The sequence below is a fragment of the Cynocephalus volans genome, chromosome 11 (assembly GCF_027409185.1).
Source record: "Cynocephalus volans isolate mCynVol1 chromosome 11, mCynVol1.pri, whole genome shotgun sequence".
In the NCBI taxonomy this organism is placed as follows: Eukaryota; Metazoa; Chordata; class Mammalia; order Dermoptera; family Cynocephalidae; genus Cynocephalus; species Cynocephalus volans.
This window is the reverse complement of record NC_084470.1, coordinates 94,508,545-94,523,281: the sequence shown is the minus strand read 5'-3', so window position 1 is coordinate 94,523,281 and position 14,737 is coordinate 94,508,545. Positions and strand designations below refer to the sequence as shown.

General features: G+C 37.2%; 1 protein-coding gene and 1 non-coding gene across 4 annotated transcripts in view; one reads left to right on the top strand and one right to left on the bottom strand.

Annotated features, from left to right (window-relative positions):
* Positions 1 to 14,737, top strand: part of RAF1 (Raf-1 proto-oncogene, serine/threonine kinase) — a 72,879-nt gene that overhangs the window by 9,300 nt on the left and 48,842 nt on the right. The gene's annotated exons all lie outside the window — the stretch shown is intronic.
* Positions 4,541 to 4,671, bottom strand: LOC134391441 (small Cajal body-specific RNA 20). Its single transcript, XR_010024979.1, has one exon. It is a non-coding gene; the product is annotated as a small Cajal body-specific RNA 20 (non-coding RNA).

Here is a 14,737-nt window from a genome sequence, read left to right as displayed (position 1 = left end):
TCTTTTAATCTAAACTGTATTCAGCCAATCAGTGACAGGTGATTTTAATTAATACTGTGTGATAAGATAAGTGAAAAGGCACTGAAATATGCACAGTAAGATCCCACTTTTATAAGAAAAATATTTGTAATCCTATATATTTACTGGAAACACATGTCTACAAGTGTTGGCAGGTGCCAGTTACAGGTTATTTTAGGGGTTTTTTTTTTGGAATTTTTCTATATTTTTAAGTTTTTTCCCTCCCTCTGTGAACATGTATTCTGTAATCAGTCAGTGCATCTTTTAAAAAAATAGTTGATTGGGAAATATAAGTTATTGCAAAAATATCTGTATATGTATGCATATATATGCCTATGACATCTATATGGGATTATGAGGGTGCTTCAGAAAGTTCATGGAAAAATAGGATTAAAAGATAATATGATCTTTTTTTTTTCTTGGTGGCTGGCCAGTACTGGGAACTGACCCTTGGCTTTGATGTTAGAAGGCTGTACTCTAATCTACAGAGCTAACTGGTCAGCCGTTAATATGAATCTTTCCATGAACTTTTTGAAGTACTCTCCTGTAAGTGTGGAGGAAAACACTGAAGAATAATGATAGGTCACTTGGAGGGAGGAAAAGCAGGGGTTAAAAAACCCCCACTGATTTATGTATCATTTAAGTGCTGTAGGAAAAAAAAGGTAAAAGTTTTAGAAGGGGGAGGGCTTGCTATTTATAATGCATGTGTTTGTAAGGATATTAAATATGATTTAAAATAAAAGGAAACAAAATTGTGTAATAAAGAAAAAAGGCTGTACCCTTCTTCATCAGGCTCATTTCTTTCCTTACTTGTCCTCTATTCTTATTCCCTGGACACATTTGGGCTTTTGTTTTAAGTGCTGCACCTTCAAGCTCACACACTACAATGAAATTATCTTTTATTGTCCGCCTCTTTCTTCACTCAGTCTAGAAATGACCTTTCCATACTTTGAATTCTTATAGTAGTTTTCTTAAGAACACCTCCCCCCCCCGCCAAAGAAAAGATTACCCTTAACCATGTTTTGTTGTAGGCCTACTTGTCTTTCTGAAAACTCTTAGCACAAAGCCTAGCACATGTTCTGTTTTTGGTAAATGGTGGTGGCTTTACTTTTACTGTAAAAGCCCCTGGAAGGCAAGGGCCATGTCCTTTAGAACTTCATATTCATCAGAGCAGCTAGCAGTTGAAAGTTGATTCTTAGAAATTGTTGAAAGAAGAGTGCTCCTTATTCTTTTCCTCTCGGTTCTTTGCCAGGGTATTGAGAGGCATTCTGGTTCTTTAGATTATATCTTCATATTTTTTATGTGGTAGATAGTGATTCAGTGTCCATGAAAAAGGGTTAGGGTAATTATTGTAATTATATCTTTTCTCTATTAGAATTTCACCCAGCAAATATTTGAGCACCTCATTTTGTGCAAGGTACTATACTGGATAATGGATTATAACAAGATATAGGTGATATGTGTAGTTCTTTTCCTCAAGGCATTCATACTTTGGTGTGTAATTACATGGGTTACATTTTCATGTTTTGTTTTTTTAATCTTGTGGCAAAGCAGCTGGGTATAATTTAGAGCTTTGATGAATTAATGGTCTAATAGGGAAAACTTTTAAACATGTTCTTGTTTTAAGATCACTCTTGAAAAGTTAATTAAACAATTTCTTTTTGTTTATTTTGTTTTGTTTTGGTGGCTGGCCAGTTCAGTGACCCTGGACGGTGGTGTTATCAGGACCATGCTCTAACCAACTGAGCTAACCGGCCAGCCCAATTAAAAATAACTTTTTTTTTTTTTTAAACATGACTGGCAAGGGGGTCTTAACCCTTGACTTGGTGTTTTCAGCACCATGCTCTCCCAAGTGAGCTAACCAGCCATCCCTATATAGGGATCCGAACCCATGGCCTTGGTGTTATCAGCACCGCACTCACCCAAGTGAGCCACGGGCCAGCCCTAAAAATAATTTCTGAAAAACAAATGATACTATCAATTTTACACGTACCTTACTGTAATTCTTTAGTTTTTGGCGGCTGGCTGATACAGGGATCTGAACCTCTTGACACTGGTGCTGTCAGCCCCACACTTTAACCAAGTGAGCTAACCGTCCAGCAGCCTTGTTGTAATTTTTTTGTGTGTGTGTGGCTGGCCAATATGGGGATCCAAACCCATGACCTTGGTGTTACAACACCATACTCTAACCAACTGAGCTAACCGGCCAGCCCCTTTGCTGTAATTCTTACAAGTTCTTTTTTTTTTTTTTTTTTTTTTTTCTTTTTAGTGGCAAGATGTAAACATGGGGGAATACTTCTTGAGAAAAAATCCCAGTGTCTGCCCAAATGAGTGATGCCAATGTGTAGAATGGTGGATTCACTTACTTTATATTTTGAGTCTTTATTTTTTGAGGAAGCCTAATTTTTTTAAAAAATCACTTTTTGAATATCCAAGATTTGCCACTAAATTCATGCCTTTTATGTGGAACGGAAATTAGCAATACAATGATAAGTCATGTTGCCAGCTGATTAAGCAGAATGAGACAACTGGGTGATTTTTGTTTTCCGTTCTTCCACCTTCAGTATGTAGCTGTTTTTTACCCTATTGTTACCTGGCCATCAGAATGATCATTCCTAAATCATATTTTATTTGTGCATTGTATATTTTGGTACTTGTGTTAACGGTGTACTTTGTAAATGGGTCTGTTCACTTTTAAAATTAGCAGTTGCTGGGGCTGGCCCATGGCTCACTTGGGAGAGTGTGGTGTTGGTAACAACAAGGCGATGGGTTCGGATCCCTATATAGGGATGACCAGTTAGCTCACTTGAGAGAGCGTGGTGCTGACAACACCAAGTCAAGGGTTAAGATCCCCTTACTGGTCATCTTTAAAAAATAAATAAATAAATAAAAAATAAAAACAATATTAGCAGTTGCTGCCTAAATGAGTTCAGGGGCCGGCCCGTGGCTCATTCGGGAGAGTGCGGTGCTGATAACACCAAGGCCAAGGGTTCGGATCCTATGTAGGGATTGCCGGTTGGCTCACTGGCTGAGCGTGGTGCTGACAACACCAAGCCAAGGGTTAAGATCCCCTCACCGGTCATCTTAAAAAAAAAAAAAAGAGTTCAGACAAAGTGATTTAAAATGAAAATAATGAAAAACTTATTTGCGGTAAGTTAAACATGAAATTGGCTCCAGACATATTTCACTGTGGAACTGATTGTTTTAGCATAATTTTGTTTGAACTGGCTCATTTTATTTTAAAATTAATTACGCTTTTAAAATGCCAGAGTCTGTTTTTTCTAAATTTAGGCAGCCCCTGCTTGCTAACTTATAGCAGAGTAGAGTGCCACATTTCTTCATGTGCATTTATGCTGGCCAGTCATCTGATGGAGTTACCAGTTTGTGGTCAGAAATTGAGAAAGAGAAGTGAAGAAACTCACAATATTGACACACACACACCACCTTGCAGTGCATCAGAGTGCCCTTTTGGACTGGTTGGGAAACTGTGGCATAAACATTTCCAAACTAGGTATATTGTTGTTTCCTAGCTTGGATGAGATGAGTATTTGAGCATGTTTGTTCAGCAGCAACTTTTTATGTGTGAGGATGATTTTTTCCAGTGTTGTGTGACTGATTGAATTAAAAAAAAACCCCAAAACACATGTTCCCTAAAGGATGCTTGGTAATGTTGAAACTGATCACTCAGTCAGTCTGTCAGATGAACCAAGGCTGGACTGAAGAAAGGAATGAGTTTAAAGAAGGAATGAATTCAGTGGTCATATTATAACCACATTAAAATATAGTTATTCAACTATGTTTTTGCTCTGTCAAAAAATAGTGGTTTTTAATATTATGGGCAATTTTAGCCACCAGTTCTCATACTGAGCATATATTCTTATGAGATGTTTTATTTGCATTTGGAGAAAGCCAGTCTATTTCTTTGTAGTTCTCAATTCTCACAAGCCTTATAGTTTGACCATCATACAGTTGAATATGATTCTTTTATGTAAAAATAATTTTTTAAAAAGTGATCCCTAATGATGATAATAGCTTACCTTTATTGACTGCTACCTGCCAGGTTCTTTCAAGAGTATACCTTAATATGTTTAATCTTCCCAACAACCTGGTGATATGGGTACGTTGTTAATCCTTATTTTAAAGAGGGACAGAAGCAAGGTGGAATAAATACCCTAAGTATATGTCATCTACTTAATGGGAGATTAAGGGAATATTCTAGGGTAATTTTGGCTCAATCATATCATGACCTTAGAATTTAACCCCCAGGTGTGATGTAAATTTACTGTACAAGTGTTTTTAAGTTTCTGAAAATGCCCTCATCTTTATAATTTGCTTTATGACCCATAGTAGTTCCATTTCCTTCTTATGGGACTAACTCTACTATTCCTTGTATTGTTTCTTCAACTAAATTATAAAATTATTGAGGGCAGAGATCAAGTCTTAAACTAATTTGCCCCTTAAGTACACTCATTGCTGCCTTTTTCATGGAGCCTTCAGAGATACCTTTTCTTTTTCTTTCCCCAAATGTCTGATTTAGAAAAACAAGGCTGCCCAGCTGATGGCAGTTCGATGATGATCCGTGAGGGCCGATCTTGGCCTTCATTGCTGCCTGAGGAGAGAAGGGAATCCCTACAGCCCTGTGGGAGAGAGGCCCTAGAGATATCTTTTAAAGAGTTGTCTTTCCTAAACTTTTGTTGACCTGAGTAGAAATACTTATATCCATTACTCTTTTTTTCTGTAAGATGATTTTGTTACTTTATATGTGAAAACTTCTCTAAGATCTTAAATATTTAATTTAGAAATTTGGCCTAACACTTTGGGAAATATTCTTCTATCCAAAAAGTGTTTTCCTTTACCACCAATCAATATTTTCTAAACTTCTAAGAAACTTACTATCACTTATGTATGTATAAAACATACCCATTTTATGCAAGCATTGTTAATGAGATTGGGGGCTCAGACCGAGTCCTTTTAATCTAAAATTTAGGGCACTTAGGGGTATTCACCAGATGTTTTATCTTAAACATATACTATTCAGTAGAGGGACTTGCCTCTTTGGAAAGTTTTTCTGTGCTGATTTTGCCAATTTTTATGAGAGTGTTTAAGATGCCTGGAATTTTATATTTTAATTTAATGTAATTTAATTTTAGTTTGATTTCATTTTTTTGGGGGTGGCTGGCAAGTATGGGGATCTGAACCCTTGACTTTGGTGTTATAACACTATACTCTAACCAACTGAGCTAACAGGCCGGCCTTTTTTTTTTTGGTGACTGGCTAGTACAGGGTTCCAAACCCTTGTTGATGCCTGGAATTTTATACGATAGGTAATACTCTGAAGTGAACTTAGTGGAAAGGTTTCTAAAATGATTAGATTGGCTTTTGGAATCTTAAAAGTTCATTATACAATTAGGCTATCAAAACTAAGTAAACACAAGTCTGGAATACTGTTCTGATCAAAATGTCTATTGTGGTCATTAAAAAGTGTATATATTTTGTTTATTTCATTGCTACCATTTATCCTCTACTTCCTGTCTGTTTTCTAATCTTCTGATTTATCAGAAAGATACTTGCAGTGTAAGAATATTTTAATTAGTTAACTCATTAAAATATAAACTGATTATGTACTTCAGATATACTGTATGTTAATAGAGCTACTTTTACATGTATTTTACTTAAAGAACAGTGAATAGAGTATTTTATATTTCTCTTAAGCATTAAGTAGCTTTGAGTTGTACATGCTGTTTGGTTTATTTTCTCTTGTATTTGATATTAAATCTTATCTTATTTCTCCTATCTTGGAGAAATAAACTTTTTTGAGGAAATGATAAATCCAGACAGATTTTTCAGAAGGTTGTATTGGTTACTTACAGGTGATTTAGGATTGCGTTGATGTCATTCACAGGTTCCAACTTATAGTCTAATGCATGAAGTGTCTGAAATTGTCCCATGCAGGCTCTGCAGAGAATCTCTGAGAGTCTGGAGACAGTTTGTGAAGAGCAAATGAATAAGATGGTGTATAGTCAATATGGGGAAGTATAGGTTTCCCCAAATGATGTGAAGGTTCAACAAGGTCTTTCACAGTTGATATGTACTTTGGAACCTGGGACTTAATTTTTAGAATACAGTAACATAGTGGTTAAGAGCTTTAGGCATTGAAGTCAGAAAAACCTAGGCTGGAGTTTTAAGGGCTATCTAGAAGAGTTTCAAGTTATTGTAATCAATAGAACATCATTCCTAGTCAATAGAACCTTCATTGCTTGTATAACAAATAATAATGATAGGTAACATTTACTATCTCATGCTAACACTATGTGCTTCCCATATATTTTTTATTTTTTGGCAGCTGGCTGGTAGAGGGATCAAACTCTGGACCTCGGTGTTATCAGCACCATGCTATAATCAACTGAGCATTATAACTGGTTAGCCAAGAAACGCAAGTAAATCTTAAATTGAGATGTCTGTGAGGAAAATGCTGCTTAAAAATACTGGCACCATTGAATACACTCAGGTACTGGGGAAAAAACCACACCCATACATCCACACATGTGCACAAACCAGGCATCTTAGTGTATTCAGGTCATTATGCCAGATGTAGACTTTTTAAGCTCTCTCTACCATTTCCTCCTCCCTATGCTTTCAAACCAAGGAGAAACTCAGGGCAGCCAGATAATATTACAACAGAATTTTAACTCTAGGGCAGTGCCTGGGTTATTTTGATGTATAGGAATTCTTTTGTATTGACTAATATTCATAATTAATGAGTCATGGTTTGTAGTTCAGCGGTCTTGAAATTACATGGAGATTTTATATTGTCTAACCCATATTTATTACCAACTCTGGGGAGAAAATTTTGAGAATGAAGATAAAAAAGAATGACTTAAAGGAAATTTGTAGAATCTTCGTTATATTTCTACTTGTCTTAAATTCTTATCCATTTGCTGTAGATTATAATGTTAGCTGCGTGAATAAAAGATTATAGTTTTTATATTCCCTCTCTATCATTTAATGGGTGTAAGAAGAAAGAAAGACCAGGTTAGAAAAAGCATTAGGAATATGACTGCTCTAAGGTAATGAATTTAAACTAAATTGTTTATTATTTAGAAATGAAGTAAAAATCTTTTAAATATGAAAAAAAATTCTAATTGCTTATGATATATGGCATAGTATATATTTTCGTTTCCTCCATGTATAGGTCTGATGCATTATTTATACACAATATATATTTCAAAGTAGTATAATACTAACCATTAAATAATTTAAGTCCAAATTGTGTTATTTAAATCATTGTGTTGTAATAGAAAGCTGTAATTTAAAGGCTGTGGATCTGAATTTTTTTGTTTTGCTTCGCTTAAAATTGTCACTAAATCACTTTTTCTTCTTCTAAAAGACGTGAGAATAATTCCTGCTTTAGCCTGTTTAATTCCAACAGTCCTGTGAGATAAAGAAGAGGAAAGCTTAATAAGCAAAAGTTCTATAAAATTCTGAGTTCTCTTGACTGAAGTAAACTTTCTGGAATCAGTTCTTTTTTACACATTCTTTTTGCTTTCTACATGATCTTATGTATGTTTAAAAATGCATTTCTACATTTCTTTAGCAAGGGTACTATGGTTTAAAACTACTTTTTATTTTCAACAGTATATGTTTAGGACAAATTGGGTTTGTGTGTAGGTAGAAAATGTTTAATAGTTTAGCGTGACAGAGCAATTGAATAACAAGAATGGTGCTTGGTTTTATTTGAATATAAAGCAGCTATGAAGGAAAATGCCAGCCAGTAGTAGTAAATCAAACTTTGGAAATACCTCTAGCACAGTAGACTTCCATAATGGCTTCAATTGGGTATTATCAGATGATTTCTGTCTGTTTGGGATTTGTTGGATGAGTTGTTACATGACTTCAGCTGACTACCAGTCAGCGATTATTCAGGCTGATCTAGTGTATGTATCATAGAAATATAGGGAGACTACAGTTAAACAACAAATTACTGTATAACTTCAAATAGCTAACTGAGAAGAGTTTGAGTGTTCCCAACACAAAGAGGTGACAGATGTTTGAGGTGATGTATATGCTAAATTCCCTGATATGATTATTGCACAGTCTGTAAATGTACCCAAGTATTACATTGTACTCCATAAATATATACAATTATCATGGGTCAATTAAGAAAAAAAGAAAGAAAGAAATAGAGAATAGTGGTTACCAAGGGCTGGCCCGTGGCTCATTCGGGAGAGTGTGGTGCTGATAACACCAAGGCCTCGGGTTCGGATCCCTACCTAGGGATGACCGGTTAGCTGACTGGGTGGTGCTGACAACACCAAGTCAAGGGTTAAGATCCCTTTACCGGTCATCTTTGTTAAAAGAAAAAAAAAAAATAGTGGTTACCAGAGACTGGGAAGGGGAAGGGAGGATGGGAAGAGGTTGGTAAAAGTTACAATTAGATAGGAAGAATAAGTTCTGGTGCTCTAGGGTGACTAGCTAATAATTTTGTATTGTGCATTTGCCAGAAAAGAGGACCTTGAATGTTATAACAGAGAAATGATAAATGTTTGGGTGATAGGTATGTTCTAACTGCTATTTGGATTATTATACAGTATATGCATGTATTGAAATAAACTGAACTCCATAAAAATGTACTATTTAAAAAATAAATTTAAAAATTTTTTCTGGATTGTTCCAGCGGCACGTGTTAGCGCGCCTCGCTTTACACTAACGACTTCGGCTGGTTTGGGGGAAACCTCTGGCCCCTGTGCCCTGCTCTGACTGCGGGGGGTGTGGGGAGGACGCGGGGACACCCCGGAAGCAGGGAAACGTTTCTAAGAAGAAAAAGGAGCTCCTGAGTCAAAGAAGATGCCTCGAACTAAACAGATCCTAGAAATCTAAGAACTGTCTCAGGAGAACAGAATGCCATGTTGGATGCTCTGCTCGTTGAGTGAAGAAAATCCGCGGGCATCGCCTGAGCCCCGCTCCCGAGAAGGGCGCCGCTTCCCCCAGGGAAGGGGACAAAGACCCCCTGCCACCAGCCCATGAGGATATGGCCGAGAAAGGCTCAGCGGCTGCAGCAGGAACCGGACCGGCACCGGAGCGGCGGCAGCAGCAGTACCGCCTCCTCACCTGGTGGTGGCAGCGGCAGCGGCCCCTCCTCACCTGAACATCAGGGCCCTCCAGACCCAGGTGCCCCAACAATATCTCCTCAAGCCAAAGCCCCGGGACCCCAAGGACTACATTTGCACACCCTCCCACCCAACTCCTCCTTGGGACCTGACCTGACTGAAGGACATTTACCAGCCAACTGCTCCCACCAACTCGCCCTAAGAGAGCCAGTCTGCCTGCTGTGTTCATCAGACTGCCCAGTGGAACAGAAGATACTCTGCTCATTTCATCTGATCTGTGGACTGTGAAACCCCCTGCCACAATGAATAAACATCAAAGAAAAGATACCAGAAATACGAAAAATCAAGAAAGTACACCACCAAAAGATAATAAATCTCAAGCTTTAGATCCTATAGAACAAGAAGCCCTTGAAATGACTGACAAGGAATTTCAAGTGATAATTCTTTTTTTTAATTTTTTTATTTTATTAGGTCGATATACATTGTGGCTGATTATTGTTGCCCATCACCAAAATCTCCCTTCCTCCTCCATCCCCCCCCAACAATGTCCTTTCTGTTTGCTTGTCGTATCAACTTCAAGTAATTGTGGTTGTTATATCTTCTTCCCCCTCACCCGGTTTTGTGTGTGTGTGTATGTGTGTGTGTGTGTGTGTGTGTGTGTGTGTGTGTGTGTGTGTGTGAGAATTATATATTAATTTTTAGCTCCCACCAATAAGTGAAAACATGGTATTTCTCTTTCTGTGCCTGACTTGTTTCACTTAATATAATTCTCTCAAGGTCCATCCATGTTGTTGCAAATAGCAGTATTTCATTCGTTTTTATAGCTGAGTAGTATTCCATTGTGTAGATGTACCACATTTTCCGTATCCACTCATCTGATGATGGACATTTGGGCTGGTTCTAACTCTTGGCTATTGTAAAGAGTGCTGTGATGAACATTGGGGAACAGGTATACCTTCGACTTGATGATTTCCATTCCTCTGGGTATATTCCCAACAGTGGGATAGCTGGGTCGTATGGTAGATCAATCTGCAATTGTTTGAGGAACCTCCATACCATTTTCCATAGAGGCTGCACCATTTTGTAGTCCCACCAACAATGTATGAGAGTTCCTTTTTCTCCGCAACCTCGCCAGCATTTATCATTCAGAGTCTTTTGGATTTTAGCCATCCTAACTGGGGTGAGATGGTATCTCAGTGTGGTTTTGATTTGCATTTCCTGGATGCTGAGTGATGTTGTGCATTTTTTCATATGTCTGTTGGCCATTTGTATATCTTCCTTAGAGAAATGCCTACTTAGCTCCTTTGCCCATTTTTTAATTGGGTTGCTTGTTTTTTTCTTGTAAAGTTGTTTGAGTTCCTTATATATTCTGGATATTAATCCTTTGTCAGATGTTTCGAGTGATAATTCTAAGGAAACTGAATGAGATACAAGAAAACTCAGCTAGACATCATGATGAAACGAGGAAAAGTATACAGGACCTGAAAGAGGAAATGTACAAGGAAATCAATGCACTGAAAAAAAATGTAGCAGAACTTGCCGAACTGAAGAAGTTATTCAGGGCCGAGCCCATGGCGCACTTGGTAGAGTGCTGCGCTGGCAGCGCGGCGACGCTCCCGCCGCGGGTTCGGATCCTATATAGGACTGACCGGTGCACTCACTGGCTGAGTGCCGGTCACGAAAAAACGACAAAAAAAAAAAAAAAGTTATTCAGCGAAATAAAAAACACAATGGAGAGTTTAACCAGCAGGCTTGTGGAAGTTGAAGATAGAACCTCTGAACTTGAAGATGGGCTGTTTGAAATAACACAAGCAGACAAAAAGAAAAAAGAAAAATGAATCAAAGGCATAGAAGAAAATCAGAGAGATATCAGACAACCTTAAGCGCTCAAATATCCGAGTCATGGGTATTCCAGAAGGGGAGGAAAAAGGAGATTGCATTGAAAACCTATTCAACAAAATAGTGGCAGAAAACTTCCCAGGTATAGGAAAAATCACAGATCTTCAGATCCAGGAAGCTCAATGATCTCCAAACGTATTCAACCCAAAAAGGTCTTCTCCAAGACATGTTATAGTCAAATTGGCAAAACTCAAAGACAAAGAGAGAATCTTAAAAACTGCAAGAGAGAAGCGTCAAATCACCTATAAGGGAGCCCCAATCAGGCTAACATCAGACTTTTCATCACAAACCCTAAAAGCCAGAAAGGAATGGGATGATATATTCAAAATACCAAAAGACAGAGATTGTCAGCCAAGAATACTCTACCCTGCAAGGCTATCCTTCCGAAATGAAGGGCAAATAGTATATTTCTCAGACAAACAAAAACTGCGGGAGTTCACCACCACACGACCACCCTTACAAGAAATTCTCAAGGGAGTACTGGGTTTGGTTCCTGAAAAATAACTACCACTGCCATAAAAACTCAAGAAAAATCTAAACCCACTAGTATAATAAAAATGGCATTCATGAAGAGAAAACAAACAAACAAAAAGGCTATCTACAACCTAAGGAACCAACAAACACAGAAAACAAACAGTAAATCAGAAAGCAAGGAACAAAAGACACCTAAGACAACCAAACAACAATCAAAAAAATGCTAGGAATAAATCAACACTTTTCAATAACAACTCTTAATGTAAAAGGCTTAAATTCCCCAATCAAAAGACACAGACTGGCTGACTGGATTAAAAAGGAGGACCCAACTATATGCTGCCTTCAAGAGACCCACCTCACCCATAAAGATTCACATAGACTAAGAGTGAAAGGATGGAAAAAGATTTACCATGCAAACAGAAAAGAAAAACGAGCTAGAGTAGCTATTCTTATATCTGACAAAGTAGACTTTAAACTAAAAACCATAAAAAGAGACAATGAGGGACACTAAGTAATGATAAAAGGACTGATCCATCAAGAAGACATAATCATAAATATGTACGCACCCAATGTTGGAGCAGCCAGATTTATAAAACAAACTCTATTAGACCTAAAGAAGGAAATAGACACTAATACTATAATAGCAGGGGACCTGAACACCCCACACTCAATATTGGACAGATCATCTAGGCAAAGAATCAGCAGAGAAACACAAGATCTAAACAATACTCTAGACCAAGTGGACTTGGCAGATATCTGCAGAACATTCCATCCAACAACCTCAGAATATTCATTCTTCTCATCAGCACATGGATCATTCTCCAGGATAGATCACATATTAGGTCACAAATCAAGTCTCAACAAATTCAAAAAAATTGGAATTATCCCATGTATTTTCTCAGACCATAATGGATTAAAACTAGAAGTCAATAACAAACGAAACTCTGGAAACTATACAAACACATGGAAATTAAACAGCATTCTACTTAATGACATATGGGTCCAAGAAGAAATCAAGCAGGAAATCAAAAAATTTATTGAAACTAATGAAAATAATGATACATCATACCAAAACCTGTGGGATACTGCAAAAGCGGTATTAAGGGGGAAATTTATTGCATTAAATGCTCACCTCAGAAGAATGGAAAGATTGCAAGTGAACAACCTAACACTTCACCTTAAAGATCTAGAAAAACAAGAACAATCCAAACCTAAAGTTCGCAGACGGAAAGAAATCATTAAGATCAGAGCAGAACTGAATGAAATTGAAACCCAAAAAACAACACAAAAGATCAGTGAATCAAAAAGTTGGTTTTTTGAAAAGATAAATAAAATTGACAAACCATTAGCATGGCTAACAAAAAAAAAAAGAAGAGAGAAGATTCAAATAACAAAAATTAGAAATGAAAAAGGTGATATTACAACTGATTCATCTGAAATACAAGGAATCATTCGAGACTACTATAAACAACTATACGCCAACACGTTTGAAAATCTGGAGGAAATGGATATATTTCTGGACACACACGAGCTCCCAAAACTGAGCCATGAAGATGTAGAAAATCTGAACAGACCAATAACAATAAAGGAGATTGAAGCTGTTATCAGAAAGCTCCCAACAAAGAAAAGCCCAGGACCAGATGGATTCACAGCAGAATTTTACCAAACATTCAAAGAGGAATTGACACTGATTCTTTACAAACTATTCCAAAAGATTGAAACAGACGCAAATCTCTCAAATTCATTCTATGAAGCAAACATTATCCTGATACCAAAACCAAGTAAAGATATAACCAAAAAAAGAAAACTACAGGCTGATATCCTTGATGAATATAGATGCAAAAATCCTCAATAAAATACTAGCAAACAGAATACAGCAACACATACGTAAAATTATTCACCACGATCAAGTGGGATTCATCCCAGGGATGCAAGGTTGATTCAACATACGCAAATCAATAAATGTGATACACCATATTAATAAAATCAAACACAAGGACCATATAATCATCTCTATAGATGCTGAAAAAGCATTTGATAAAATTCAGCACTCATTCATGACAAAGACCCTCTATAAGTTAGGTATAGACAGAAAGTATCTCAACATAATTAAAGCCATATATGACAAACCCACTGCCAATATCATCCTGAATGGGGAAAAGCTGAAAGCTTTTCCTTTAAGAACAGGAACTAGACAAGGATGCCCACTCTCACCACTCCTATTCAACATAGTGTTGGAAGTACTAGCCAGAGCAATCAGAGAAGAGAAGGAAATAAAGGGCATCCAGATTGGAAAAGATGAAGTCAAACTGTCCCTGTTTGCAGATGACATGATCCTATATATCGAACAGCCTAAAGCCTCTACAAAAAAACTCTTGGAGGTGATAAATGATTTCAGCACAGTAGCAGGATACAAAATCAACACACAAAAATCAGTAGCATTTCTTTTCTCCAATAGTGAACATGAAGAAAGAGAAATCAAGAAAGCCTTCCCATTTACAATAGCCACCAAAAAAATAAAATACTTAGGAATTGAGTTAACCAAGGATGTGAAAAATCTCTATCATGAGAGCTACAAACCACTGCTGAGAGAAATTAGAGAGGATACAAGAAGATGGAAAGATATCCCATGCTCTTGGATTGGAAGAATCAACATAGTGAAAATGTCCATACTACCCAAAGTGATATACAAATTCAATGCAATCCCCATCAAAATTCCAATGACATTTTTCTCAGAAATGGAAAGAACTATCCAGACATTTATATGGAATAACAAAAGACCATGCATAGCCAAAGCAACGCTGAGCAAAAAAAATAAAGCTGGAGGCATAACACTACCTGACTTTAAACTATACTGCAAAGCTATAATAACCAAAACAGTATGGTACTGGCATAAAAACAGACACACTGATCAATGGAATAGAATAGAGAATCCAGAAATCAACCCACAGACCTACAGCCATCTAATCTTTGACAAAGGCACCGAGCCTATACACTGGGGAAGAGACTGCCTCTTTAGCAAATGGTGCTGGGAGAACTGGATATCAGTATGCAGGAGAATGAAACTAGACCCATATCTTTCACCATACACTAAATTCAACTCAAAATGGATTAAAGAATTAAATATACACCCTGAAACAATAAAACTTCTTAAGGGAAACATAGGAGAGACACTTCAGGAAATAGGACTGGAAACAGACTTCATGAATACGACCCCAAGAGCACGGGCAACCAAAGGA